The sequence below is a fragment of the Mixophyes fleayi genome, chromosome 6, assembly GCF_038048845.1.
Source record: "Mixophyes fleayi isolate aMixFle1 chromosome 6, aMixFle1.hap1, whole genome shotgun sequence".
In the NCBI taxonomy this organism is placed as follows: domain Eukaryota; kingdom Metazoa; phylum Chordata; class Amphibia; order Anura; family Limnodynastidae; genus Mixophyes; species Mixophyes fleayi.
Window position 1 is genome coordinate 113,227,785 of NC_134407.1, and position 13,907 is coordinate 113,241,691.

Below are 13,907 nucleotides of genomic sequence, written 5' to 3' on the forward strand. Positions count from 1 at the left end.
CACACGGCAGGCAAAGTTGAACCTCCCTAACAGGGACTGAACCTGCCTAAGCGGATTGAAGCTGGAACCTAATGCTTCTGCAATGGCCTCGTACATCTTGGACACCTATCAGCTGGGAGCCTGCAGATCCCAGCCACGGTATCGATCTCAATTCCAAGGAATGAGAGACACGTGGCTGGGCCCTCCGTCTTATCCGCGGCAATGGGAACGCTTAGCACCCTAAAAAGAGCCTCAGTGGAAAACAGCGTATCCCGGCAACATGTGGAATCAGGTGGCCCGATAACGAAGAAGTCGCCAAGATAGTGTGCGATCCACGGACACCCCATTCCCGTCTGAGGGCACCAATGCAAGAAGCCACTAAACGTCTCGAATAGCTCACAGGCTATCGAACAACCCATGGGAAGACAGTGATCGATATAGTATCCACCATGCCAAAAACCCCATGTATTGATACGACTCAGGGTGAAGGGGCAGTAACCTGGAAACTGACTCAATATCAATTTTAACTAACAGGGAACCCCTACCGCATTCTTGCACCAACGCTAGCACAGCTCAAAAGACTGATAACTAACCAAACTTAGGGTGGTGTCTATCGCGTCATTCACGGATTGTCCAGCGGGGTATGACAAATGCTGTATCAGTCTGAATTTCCCCGCTGTCTTCTTGGGGACTACCCCTATCGGGGACAAAATCAGATTGGGAATGGGCGGAAGTCGGAACGGGCCATTCATGCGACCCAAGCCAACCTCCTTTCCAATTTTCTCATCTAACATCTCCGGAAGGGCGAGCGCTGATTTCAAATTAACCGGCCCTGACGTATAAATGCTGCCCTGAACTGGGAGTTTAAAGCCGAGGCGAAAGCCGTCATGAAGGAGCGCTGTGGTGTGTCCATCGTCAAACCCCGCAAGCCATTTGTCTAGCTCGGCCAACTTAATTGGCGACGGACCCTTGACTCGGCATAGCTGGATTTGCACTTCTTCCCCTTCCCCCACTTCCCCGGGACTTCGCGCACTCCGCGGCTGGATGTTGTCCGCCGCATGACGTGCAGGTATGTCTGAATCTACAGGAAGATATCCTCTGGCAGGACCCTGTGTTATAGTCATAACACTTTCCTTTGGTGGGGAGGATATTTTGCGCCCACCCCGACCCTTGAAAAAACCTCTCGCCTGTACTGACCTCTGCCACCTGGTGGCCAGGTCTCATCAACTCCAACCAGGTGTCAATATCCTTTGAACCTAGAGGCAACCTCTCCCGCCCACTCATCCGCTTCCTGAAGAGCTCGTCATACGCCCTCCAAATTACCGGGCCGTCTTTTACATGCATTCCGCTAATGAGGTGCATACATCCCCACACCGCCGCCTGCTCGCTGGGCCTAGTCTCAAGACAGAGTGTCGCGAAAATACTAAAGGAATTGATCCATCTAGGGAACAATCAATACTTCTCTTCCCCTATGCCTGACTTCTCGCTTGCCGCCGCCAAAGTCTTCTTATCCTCATCTGTCAATGCATACATGTCTACGTATTTTCCTCATTTTATTCTATCTCGCACACTAGGCCTGTGTTATTTCAAGGGTTGCGACCTGGCCTAAATCACTCCGTATGACTGACTGATCTGCATCCCCTACTTGGTGTGACTGCCTACCGCGTTTACCTAACAACTGCGTCTCCAACATCCTGATAAGTTTCCTAGGTCTATCATCAGAATCGGATGCCTCGCTACCAGCGGAGAGAACAGGTGAACCCAACAGCTGTGATTTATGTGTAATAGCCAAAATGGACTCACCGCAGGAACAGGATTCCCGGCTCCGGCAGACGACTCTCTCTCCTTGGCTGACATGACCTGCTCCCCTGCCGAGGCCGATGTCGACTCCACGCTGGCCCTTGCAGCCCTCTGCTCATCCGGCTCGGGCCTCGATCGGTCCCCACTCTCTGCGCGCGTTTCCTGACCTGCAACCACCGGATCTGTAACAGAAAGGGTGATAGTGAGTTGTGATCGGGGGAGATAATCCAAGCGCCGGCGCGCCGCGCCAGGGTCTATGCCGCCGTACTCTTGGTTAGGTCCCCGCGTAACGGCCTGGACTCGGATACGCTGTAAATTCCTCCCGCCGGCACTGGTAATGGCTATCGTATCGCAACTGACCCCGATCCCATGCATAGTCAGCCGAACTAACCTGCTACCGCGATGGCAGGGCCCCTGCCCACGAATCCCCGATGCTAGTGTGATGGTAATCGATCAGATTATAGGACCCGCCACCAAAAACCCCCTATGGCAGAGATCCCCTGCTAAGTAAACCAGAGGACGACCCCGACACAACCTGAATGACCGATCCGCCGCTGACGACAGACGTTGCCAGTACAGAGGGGGCCGCACATGCGCCTCGCTATTGGCTTCAAAATTGCCTGTGACCCCGCTATTAAATGCGTCTAACCCTGACTAGCGCAGGGAATCTCCCTGCGGAGTGAACTGGCCCGATGACCCGCCCACCCCCCGATGACTTGTACCATACTGAGCACCCCCCCGCTGAACCCCTACTACTGTGGGCAAAAAGGGGGCTTGAAGAAAAATTAAGCTGGTCTGGTGCCGAGGGGTTTACTGCCTGTGACCTGCTACCACGAGCCGCAATGGGGGGGGTAATGGGACATTGCCTAAAAAAGTTATGCCCTTGGGAGATGCCTGGATGGCTTGTGGACGACATGCCCCCGCCCCCCCCCCCCTCCCCCAGTGCTAGCCGCAGGAGGGAGAATGCTGTCCTCCTGGTGTCCTATGTGAAGAGCATGGGCCGCCGGAGAACCGCTGCCGACACCTGCCACCACCCTCCCCCCGCTGAGAGACCACTCAGTAGCGGCAGCTGGGCGCGAGGGCGCCCGTGAACTGCGCATGCGCGGGACAGGAGCTGCCTTCGCGAGCGCTGCCTGACCCCGCCGGACACTGCAGCCTGAAACACTCTGTCCGGGTGGGGTAGTGAATTGCGCCCGGGTCCTGGGAGCCAATGATGTTGGCGGGATGCGCCTGGGCACCGCCGTAGGAGATGGGGCTGAGGAGGGGGATACAAAATGGCGGGCGGCGCTAGATGGGGAGAGGGGACTAAGGCGGGCAGGGCGGGAGGTGACCCTCTTGGGACGGAACATAATGGACGGGGATCCCAGAACCAGTAAGCACACAGGGGGAAACGAAGAACAATGAAAAAATAAACAGGGAAGAATGGGGAGGAAAAGAAAAGAGGAGGAAAAAGGGGAGGGGGGGATAAAAAGTGAAGGGAGGTGGAAGAGAAAGGGAAATTGAATAGGCAGCAAAATAATTAAAGAAAAAGAAAACGAAATACAGGTCACAAAATATATAAGACAGGAAAACAAGGCAAGAATTTAATCAGCAAACAAGGTACTTATCCGTTTCTCTGCAGCAGGTATTACACAGGCTGATCTCGTGCTGTGGAATGAGGCAGAACAGGAAGTACAGCCTACTATACCAATCAAGGTCCCTCCCACTGGAGCACACATTGGTCGGGCCAAAACCTATGTTAACCCCTTCAGGTAAGTGTTCAGTTTACTACAAACCCTGTCGCTCTTTAAGTGCGTTCGTCCTATGAAGCCTCACTTGTCATTAAGATAGTATTTAGCTAATAAGAAAAGTAATGGTTTGTTTTCATGTACCACACACACACTTATTAGCTTGATTTTTGCTTTGTCATTCATCCGTGATCTACTACATGCTCAACCACAATCGTAAATCTGTCCTCAGATTTTAGATGTATCTGCCCGTCAAATGCAACATCTTTAGGGCAAGGTGCATTTTTAATTTATTACAATGTTTTACTAAAAAAAAGGATTGTGACCCATAGGTCACATTCACATTATTATGTGCATATACCATTCTTAATGATTCAGGCCCCCAGGGCATCTTATGTGTATGATATTACTAGGAATGGCCTACAAATGGGGAAGGGGGGGGGGTGGTTTGTTGTGAAATGCAATTAGCATCTGCAAATCTTATCTTGTTTTCTTCAACTCCTGCTTGTATGCCTTATCTTTGTGGAGTTAGTGTTCTCCCCATTTTAGTATGGCTTTCCTTGCAAACTCCAGAGACATACAAGTGGCGTCATTTGCTGCTTACAAATTGTCCCCAGTCTGTCTGTGTTACGGCTTTTACATTGTAAGGTGTTTTGGGACAGATTGCCTTCTCTGTTCAGTGAGGCAGAATTAGTAGTGCTATATACATGTGGAAATGATGATGTAGTAGTAACAAAACTATCTACCTTAAATGTTGTTATTTTTTTATTTAAATCTCCATTCTTTATTGTCTTAATACCTACATGTTGTGCAATTGTAATATCTTAATAAAGATACACATACCAATGAATCTATTTGATTATATTATATTAATTTGAAAATTTAGGGGAAAAAAGATATAGAATTGTAAAACAAAAAATTAACCTTAAAGGTCATACAGGAGTTTTAAATCTGCCCTGATTTTGTTCTCATATTTGGCAATTTAGCGCCCGTGTCGCCTAATTCTGGCTCTTATATTTCGGCCAAAGTAGGGGGTTCGCGAGGCCTGATTGACCTGAATTCTGGAGCTGTAAAAATATAAAAAAAACATAAAAAATGGTCTACCAATATTTCAAAACACACAGGAGTTAGCAGACACGCTTACTGTGACTTTACTTTCACATTACACCAATGTGTAATGGAATGCAAAATACATTTCGAGCAAGAGAGAAAGGCTTTTTGGTTGCAGAATCTGTAGTAGCGAGGGAAGGTGGAGGGGGTGAGAGTTTTTTTTTTTCAAAACAACTTAGTAGGTCCATCATGATGGAAACCTGTGACATTTACAAGCATGTATATTTTAATTGGCCATGTTTGAAATCAGGGAATTAGTACCACTACAATGGGTGGCTAAATGGGTGAAAATGATGTAAAGGGTTTAATGTCAATACTTACCATCAACCAAAGCCTTTGGCTCCTCCACTGCTGCCTCCACTGCCTCCTCCTCCTCCTTCTCAGGCTGCTGGGCCGCTGCCTCCTCCTCCTCTGGCTTCTGGTCTGCTGCCTCCTCCTCATCCTTCTCAGGCTGCCGAGCAGCTGCCTTCTTCTCCGGCTGCTGGTCCGCTGCCTCCTCCTCCTCCTTCTCAGGCTGCTGGGCCGCTGCCTCCTCCTCCTCTGGCTGCTAGTCCGCTGCCTCCTCCTCAGGCTGCTGGGCTGCTGCATTCTCCTCAGGGTGCTGGACCACTGCCTCCATCACTCCTCCTCAGCAGGCTGCTGGGCAGCCTCCACACTCCTCTGACGGACTGTTGGATAATAATATCTATTATTTTTTGTTTATAACATAATGACTTATTATTTTGTAGCAAAATGTTCTCCCAGTTTCACAGTTACATACATGTAGTCAGATAATAATGAGAGCATAGATTGTGAAACATGCATTTAGCAACAGAAATAATGGAGTGTTTTAAACCCCAAAACTTCAAAACTCGAAACACAACACTTTTAGATGACCTGTACAAAAATTTGGATTTCCTTTAGGTTACATAGGGATGTTGAGCTGACATTGTAAAAACTAATTCTAAGTTGTATATTAATATTGTATTTTTCAGGAGCAAAAAATATATGATGTAAATAGTGACGGATTAGGGAGTCATATTATAGGAGGAATGTGGGTAAGGACTTGTAATATGTGAAAAACAGCATAGGCCAACTGTGAGTGTTGTCCCCAAAATTGCTGTCCAACTATATTTGCCCTCAATCAATAAGGAAGTAAATGTTCCACCATTAAATTAGGATACAGGGATCACTCCAGCGGCGCTGCAGTTGCACCACAGAGCGCCAGCGGTAAACTCACCACCACAGATACCTGAAGACCCTTTGGTGGGCCTGCATGCTGTCCATGCCCTCAGTCAGCTCCCTCAGCTCTCTCCTCGCGAAGGTCGCAGATCCTCAGCTCTCTCCTCGCGAAGGTCGCAGATCTCATTTTGGTCACAATATTCTACTCTCCAATACTCTGCTCCCTGATTGGTTCTCTGCGCACGTGTCGGCGAGATAGCGTCACATGGGGATCTTTGAGACGCCTGTGTGTAAGATGGCTGCCTGTCATTCAACCTATATCCTAGCAAGAGGGGAGTATAGACGGAGTGATGTTACGAGTACTCTGTGCTTAGCAATTAGGATGAGACATGAAAAACACATCAGTGCTTTTCCTTCACTCCTGCTCTTTTCATATGACTTTTTGATTTCAAAAACATTCTTACAGTCAGTACTATTTTATTATATATGTCTCAATAGATATTCCATAGTTGGTTATTAATAGGAACCTAACTTGTTAGACATAAAGCAATTTTACTGTATTTGTAACTTTGCAATAGTCTTGTTTGGCTCTATATGCAAGTGAAAAGTGTAACATGCATAGAGAACCGACATCTTACTATCTCCTCCCTGAGCTCCGCCAAAAGCTTGGGTTGGCGGTGGCGCAGGTCACTCCAGCGCCACTGGAGCTGCACAATGCGGTTAAAACGCTGCCAGATAAAGCAGCGCACCCTATGGTACGCCCGCAACTTTATCTCATTCGAGATGTACTGACCAGAGGGCATGCTGTCCATGCCCTTGGTCAGCACCCTCAGTTCTCTGTATTCCTGTATATGCTGGTGAAAAGTGTCACATTTAGAGCTACACTCTGCTAATGGATTTCCCACACAAAACCCAGTAGTAAGCACACTATAGCATTGTTGGCCTGAATCTTTGAAATGTCTTTAATGAATTTCTTTTGACCCCCCCCACCAAAAGAAATATCCACAGCAATATAAATAATCCTTATGCCTCTCTTTTGCCCTCTTATTAGATTATTTGCCCTTTTATTTGAAATATTATATTTGAATTTTTGGTGCTCTGGCCCAGGATTTGGATACTGGCGAGTACTCTCTGCTGTAAACAATGCAGATGAAGTAGCAATAGGAATGTAATCTGACCGCTTTTCTTTAATTTATCAGGTCCTCAGAAGGGGGTTGAGGGCCGTTACTGATGGATTAGAAGTGAATAGCGCTATTTGCAATTACATACACCTGTATGGATAATGTTTGAATACTTTTTTGCTTGGAGTTTTGTACTTATGCTATATAGGTTATTCTCTCCTTTCTTATTAGGTGATGTTGGATTTGCCAATATATAAGTTTTGAATTTTCAAACTATCTGGGGTGGAGTACAAGGTAGTTCAAAATGTTTTTTTTATAATGCTTGTAAAAAGGTGAATCTCTGACTTTTGAAAATCCACTTTTGGACATGTTACAGGTCTATAATTCAGATGTATAAGTATTTATATACTAATGTTCATGTCCTTGCAAACTATGTAGGAGCCTGAGGAATGCATTATTTTTCTTAAGCATGTTTTACATTTGTTGTTGTTTTATAATTTTTTCAAATCTCTTTATATTATAGTAAAAAATGTCTGATGCTGGCCTAAGCACTCAAGAAAAAGGCAGCAATATAATTTTAGTGGGCGCGAAATAGAAATCTTGTTGGAAATAACCATTGATAAATTCCATTCGTACACCAAGGTGTATGTTGCCCTTAGAAGAAAAACGCCATTAGGAAGAAATCACTCAGCAAGTGAACACCATCGTTCCTTGTCGACGGATACCCAATGAGGTAAAGAAACGGTAAAATTAATAGGTTGTTAAAAAACAAAAATAATTTGGAATTACTCTAAACATAGTACAAGACTGACGACTGTTACCTTGACACATATTTTACCAGTGTAAGTCATTTGTATTTGAATGCCTGATTTGTACCTAGGAAATGTGCATTGTAGTGTCAAAGAGTAGTTGTACAAATTTACATGTTACTTTCAGACAATTATCTACCCAGGCCAAGGAACATACATTTAGCAGTGTGTGTGTGTGTGTGTGTGTGTGTGCTTGTGTGTTTTTGTGTGTAAATTGAAACATAACAATATTATGTTCCCTGGTTTTTAATAAAAAAGTATTTAAATTAATATATTTTTTTCTTTTCTACAGCTGGGCTGACTATAAACAATTTTTTTAAAAAAAAAATAATAGAGGCAAGGAAGCACGCTCAAGGAGCAGGTGGTGGCCCACCACAGGACCTCATCTTATCCACACTTGAGGAGCGAGCAAGCATTACAATTTCAGAGGAGTCTCTGGTTGGGGTGGACCAAATTGATACCGGCAGTGAACCACTCTTAACACGGCCGATGTCTCCACTAGGTACATTTGGACTATATACTATCGGTGTCTGTTAATGTTTGTGTTTTGTTTAGGAAGATGTGACACCTCTATCAGTATGCACATCATACTGACTCTAATTTCATTAATAATTCTCAAATGTGTTAATCTTTTGTTACAATCTAACCTATTGACATTAATTGAATTTTGTATTTTTTAACTTTACACCGAAACATCTTTTTTAAAAAAAAATTTACAGAGCCGGTGGAGGAGCACGAAAGTTGGGCTACAAACCCAGACATACAGCAAGTAGAGGCGGCTGCCCATGTTGTTGAATCCCCTCGGAGGAAGCATGCAGAACTCTTGAGGCAGCAGACACTTTTGCATATAAGCCAACACTTTGAATCTTGCACTCAGTCCATTGACTTTAACGTTTGTAATATGTCCAATACCCTCACCCACCTAGAGAACAAATTTGACGAACACATGACCACTTTAAATTCAACCCTCATAAATATGTGCATCCTCTTGTCCCAAATCTTCATCATTCAGCAAACTTCACAAAGCCCTCCCCTTAATGTCAGTCCTTCACCTACTCCAGACCCTCAGCTCACTAATCCTAATAATTCGTCACTTTCTATTTCTCTGCCTCCTTCCCCTTCTCATCTCCCTGGCCCTTTTCATCCTTCCGTACACCCATCGGAACACCCCTCGCCACAGCCCACATATCCCCCTGCCTACCCCCCTGCTTACCCTTCTGCCTACTCCTCTGCCCCCCCCCCCCTGCCCCTTCGTCATGCAGTCGGTCACTCCCAGCTGACCAAGAGAGCTCTGATGCTTCCTCCGAGCCCTCAACATCACAGGTGACTAGAAGTCAAACTCATGTTTCCGCATCAAAAATTTAAACAATTGCCATTGTCTAATTTGAATAAAATTAGACGTTATTTTGAAAATGTTTTTTGTAGATTTTATAAAAATCATTCAGACATGGAAAAAGGTAACATATTGTTGTTTGTGAGTACACTGTAAAATCAGTACAGTGACTTAACATAGCTTAAAACACCAATATCCAAACCACAACATAACTGTTTACTGTACAAATGGCCCAGCAATGTGTTTCCAAAGTGAAAAGCAAATGATTGTTGTCAAATTGTTGGTGAGTGTAAACAAGCACATACAGAAGCATCTCCCCCCAAATAAAAAAACAAAAAAAACCTAAATCCAAGGTACAGTCTAAATGCAAATCACTAATTTAGTTGTTTAAAATTGTTTGAGGCACAGGGGCAAATGTGTAATGTCAGCGTACACTTGAACTGTGAAAGTGATAAGCATGGATGCTTAATTGTTGCATTTCTTACAAATAAAGATACATGTAGAGCTGCCTGTTCCTTATTGAGGGGTCCATAAATATGTGTGTACCTCTTAATGTAGAACAAGCAAAGGTTTTATTGACCTGGGGTCTGTGATGTATGTACAGGTTTTCTTTTGTGTCCTTATGTGGCAAATTAGGGGAAGAAATGATTGATAATGCAGTTTCGGAAAAACATGTAGCATTGTAGAGCACTTTAAATAAACTATGTGATGTGCAAATGCCTTAAACATTACATGAATTCTGAAAAAAAAAATTTAACAAAAGAGTGCTCATTTGCGCCACTTGCATTGTAGCATGGTTTGATTTTCGAATTTACTTAGAGCAGTTCTTAGGAGCAGCGGCGATCCACGGCTTGTCTCCCCTGCTTGTCACTTCTGGTCTCTAGGTCCCGGCCGTCACCTTGGCAATTGTGATGGTCCTGCGTCCCGGCATTAGAAACAGCCGGGCGCAGGTACAGTTTAAATTAATTATCTGTACACAGCCTCAAGTGGCTAATTACTTACCCTAGCTCGTGTGATGATAAATCTAAAAAGTAGTAGGATAGCTCCAAAAATCCCACAGTATCCATTAAAACTGGAGGTGGAATTCAGGGTGTTTCCTGTTATCGAGAGGCTGTTGCAACAAGGGATTTTAATTCGTACATCCAGCACAGCAAATAGTCCCATTTTCCCCTGTGAAGAAGAGTGGGGGAAGGGGCTATAGATTAGTCCAGGATTTAAGGGGAATTAATAAAGTTGTTGAGGGCCAATTCCCCGTAGTGCCCAATCCAGCTGTCATCCTCATGCAGATTCCACCGTCTGCTAGTCACTTTACTGTCATTGATCTTTGTTCTGCTTTCTTCTCAGTCCCTCTTCACCCTGACTGCCAATTCCTTTTTGCATTCTCCTATAGGGGGGTGCAATACACATGGACTAGACTTCCCCAGGGGTTCATTGACATCCCCAGTATTTTCTCCCAAGCCTTACATGACTGTTTACAATCCTTCCAGCCAAGCAAAGAGTCTGTTCTGATTCAATATGTGGACGATTTGTTGTTGTGCTCTGATTCTTTTATGTCATGTTTACATGATACTAAATTTTTTTTTTAGTTGATGAGGTTGAAAAAAGACACCAGTCCATCAAGTTCAACCTATTTTGGATCTCCTGAGATCCTGCACTTATATTTGAAATTAATCCAGAGTAGGCAACCGCCCATCTGTTTCAATTTTGAAAATCCCCCCAGACTCAATATTGCAATCCAATTTTACCCTATATCCACTACTATCCTTTCTTTTAAATTAACGGTCGTATCCCTGGATACACCTTTCCGCTAAAAATTTGTCTAACCCTTTCTTAAACATATCTATTGAATCTGCCATCACAACCTTCCCTGGCAATGAATTCCATATCTTGACTGTCCTTACTGTAAAGAACCTCTTCGTTTGCTGGTTGTGAAATTTCTTCTCCTCTAACCTTAGGGGATGACCACGTGTCCTGTGTATGGTCCTTGGGGTAAAAAGTTCCCATGAAAGCTCTCTGTATTGACCCCTAATGTATTTGTACATAGTAATCATATCTCCCCTTAGACGCCTCTTTTCTAAAGTAAACATGCCTAAACTGGCTAACCTTTCCTCATAACTTAATGACTCCATACCCTTTATCAATTTTGTCGCCCTTCTCTGAACCCTTTCTAGTTCCAAATTATCTTTTTTATAGAGTGGTGCCCAGAACTGTACTGCATATTCAAGATGAGGTCTTACCAATGATTTATACAGTGACAAAATTACACTGTCTTCCCTTGCATCTATGCCCCTTTTTATGCATGCCAATACTTTGTTTGCCCTTGCAGCTGCTGCTTGACATTGAGCACTATTGCTAAGTCTACTGTCTACGAGCACTCCTAAATCCTTCTCCATTATAGATTCTCCCAAATTAATTCCATTTAATTTATATATTGCGTTCTTGTTTTTGATCCCTGAATGCATAACCTTACATTTATCTGTGTTAAACCTCATATTCCATTTAGCCGCCCAATCCTCCAGTTTATTTAAGTCCTTCTGTAGAGAAGCTACATCTTGCTCTGATTTTATTACCTCACAGAATTTAGTGTCATCTGCAAAAATAGAAACTTTACTCTCTAAACCATCACCAAGGTCATTAATAAATATATTAAAAAGGAGTGGTCCCAGCACGGAACCTTGAGGTACTCCACTTAAGACCTTTGACCAATTAGAAAATGTTCCATTTATCACAACTCTCTGTTCCCTATTCTCTAACCAGTTTTCGATCCAAGTACAAATTTTGATTTCTAGACCCAGTTCCCTTATTTTGTAAACCAACCTCTTGTGTGGCACTGTATCAAAGGCCTTTGCAAAATCTAAGTAGACCACATCTACTGTCCTGCCCTGGTCTAAGTTCCCACTAACTTCCTCGTAGAAACTAATTAGATTAGTTTGACATGACCTATCCCTCACAAATCCATGTTGAATCCCACTAATAATTTTATTGCGTACCAAGTAATCCTGAATACTGTCCCTTAAAATACCTTCCAGTAGTTTCCCCACTATTGATGTCAGGCTTACAGGTCTATAATTCTCTGGTTGTGATCTCGTCCCCTTTTTAAACAACGGCACCACATCTGCTATTCGCCAATCCCTTGGTACTGAGCCTGATCAGAGCTGGATTAAGGCTCTGGGGGGCCCGGGGCACTTTAGACAGGGGGGCCCCTATGATGTAACATGGTTATCATTTTATACAAATGCACAGACAATACAGTGTGCACTACTATTAGGTGCACACAACTCTGCCTTCACATGCAGTACAGTGTGAAGGAGGACATACCTCCCAACTGTCCTTATAGTCAGACCCAATCCTGACTACGCGAGACAGTCACCCAAATTCAGGACTGCCCGACCAGATTCAGGACAGTTGGCAGACTGTCCTGCTCTCTTACCTGTTCTTATCACTGACCCCACCTGTGACTGCTGGTGTCTTTAGCTCAGTTGCTGCTTGTCTGGATGATGGAATGTTGGAGGCCCTATATGGAAAAAAAAATACATGAAATTTTAGAAAATTCCAACCAGCCCTAGCATTAAAACAACGGTATTCCCTTTTAATATATAAACATATTTTCCTCCCTCCAAACAGTCCCAGCAATAAATTATATGGCGTTTAAAAAATATAATCATTTCCCACATCCACGGCATTAAATAATTCATATTCACATTTAATAAAAAGACCTAATTTTCTCCAAAACAGCCCCACATTCCTTTATGAACTTCCAAACCACCCTAGCATTAAATTTTAAGGTCCAATCACCTCATCTTAAATTGATAGACCCCACTATTAAATTAAATTGTCCCACCATCACCCCACAATAAAATAGCACCCATTAAATAATTAGCATCCACCTGCAATCCACCATTAAATTAATAACCTACCTCCCACATTATATTAAGAACCCCGCCTCTCTCACACATTTTATTAACATGCTACCCCCTCACACACACATTATATTAACATACTACCCCCACCTGTCCTGTGGTGCACGTCCCATGTGACACCAATAGCAGGAGACACATAGGGGAAGGGGGGAACGGATCGTAAGGATCCGCGGCCAATGATAAAAGGTGGCTGGTCTCGGAGGAGGGGCCAGCCACCAAGTAATAGAGACTTGGGCCAGTGCTGGGACCGGCCCAAAATAGTCTTTTTTTTTCTGTCCGGCCCAGCGGGCATATGCCACCCAGCTCCCCGTCCCAATCAAATACTGTTTAATAAACTAGCATTGATACTGCACATTAAAAAAAAAGAAACACTGATAAAATGACATCAGTTTTGACTAATATATATATATATATATATATATATATATATATATATATATGATTAGATGATTATGACCCAGACCCACTCCTGACACCCAGTCACACTCAGGCCCACTCCTGTCACCCACAGATACCCAGTCCCTCTCCTGTCACCCACAGATACCCAGTCCCTCTCCTGTCACCCACAGACACCCAGTCCCTCTCCTGTCACCCACAGACACCCAGTCCCTCTCCTGTCACCCAGTCCCTCTCCTGTCACCCACAGACACCCAGTCCCTCTCCTGTCACCACAGACACCCATAACCACTCCTGTCACCTACAAACAGCCAGTCCCACTCCTGTCACCCACAGACACCCAGTCCCACTCCTGTCACCCACAGACACCCAGTCCCTCTCCTGTCACCCACAGACACCCAGTACCTCTTCTGACACCCACAGACACCCAGTCCCTCTCCTGTCACCCACAGACACCCAGTCCCTCTCCTGTCACCCACAGACACCCAGTCCCTCTCCTGTCACCCACAGACACCCAGTCCCTCTCCTGTCACCCACAGATACCCAGTCCC

General features: G+C 44.5%; 1 long non-coding RNA gene across 2 annotated transcripts in view; it reads left to right on the forward strand.

Annotated features, from left to right (window-relative positions):
• LOC142161491 (uncharacterized) overlaps positions 1 to 13,907 on the forward strand; it is an 84,894-nt gene that overhangs the window by 25,946 nt on the left and 45,041 nt on the right. For both annotated transcript variants that reach the window (XR_012693411.1, XR_012693410.1), the window contains exons 2-3: positions 7,422 to 7,631; positions 8,000 to 8,209. This is a non-coding gene — a long non-coding RNA (uncharacterized LOC142161491). The remainder of the gene's footprint in view (positions 1 to 7,421; positions 7,632 to 7,999; positions 8,210 to 13,907) is intronic.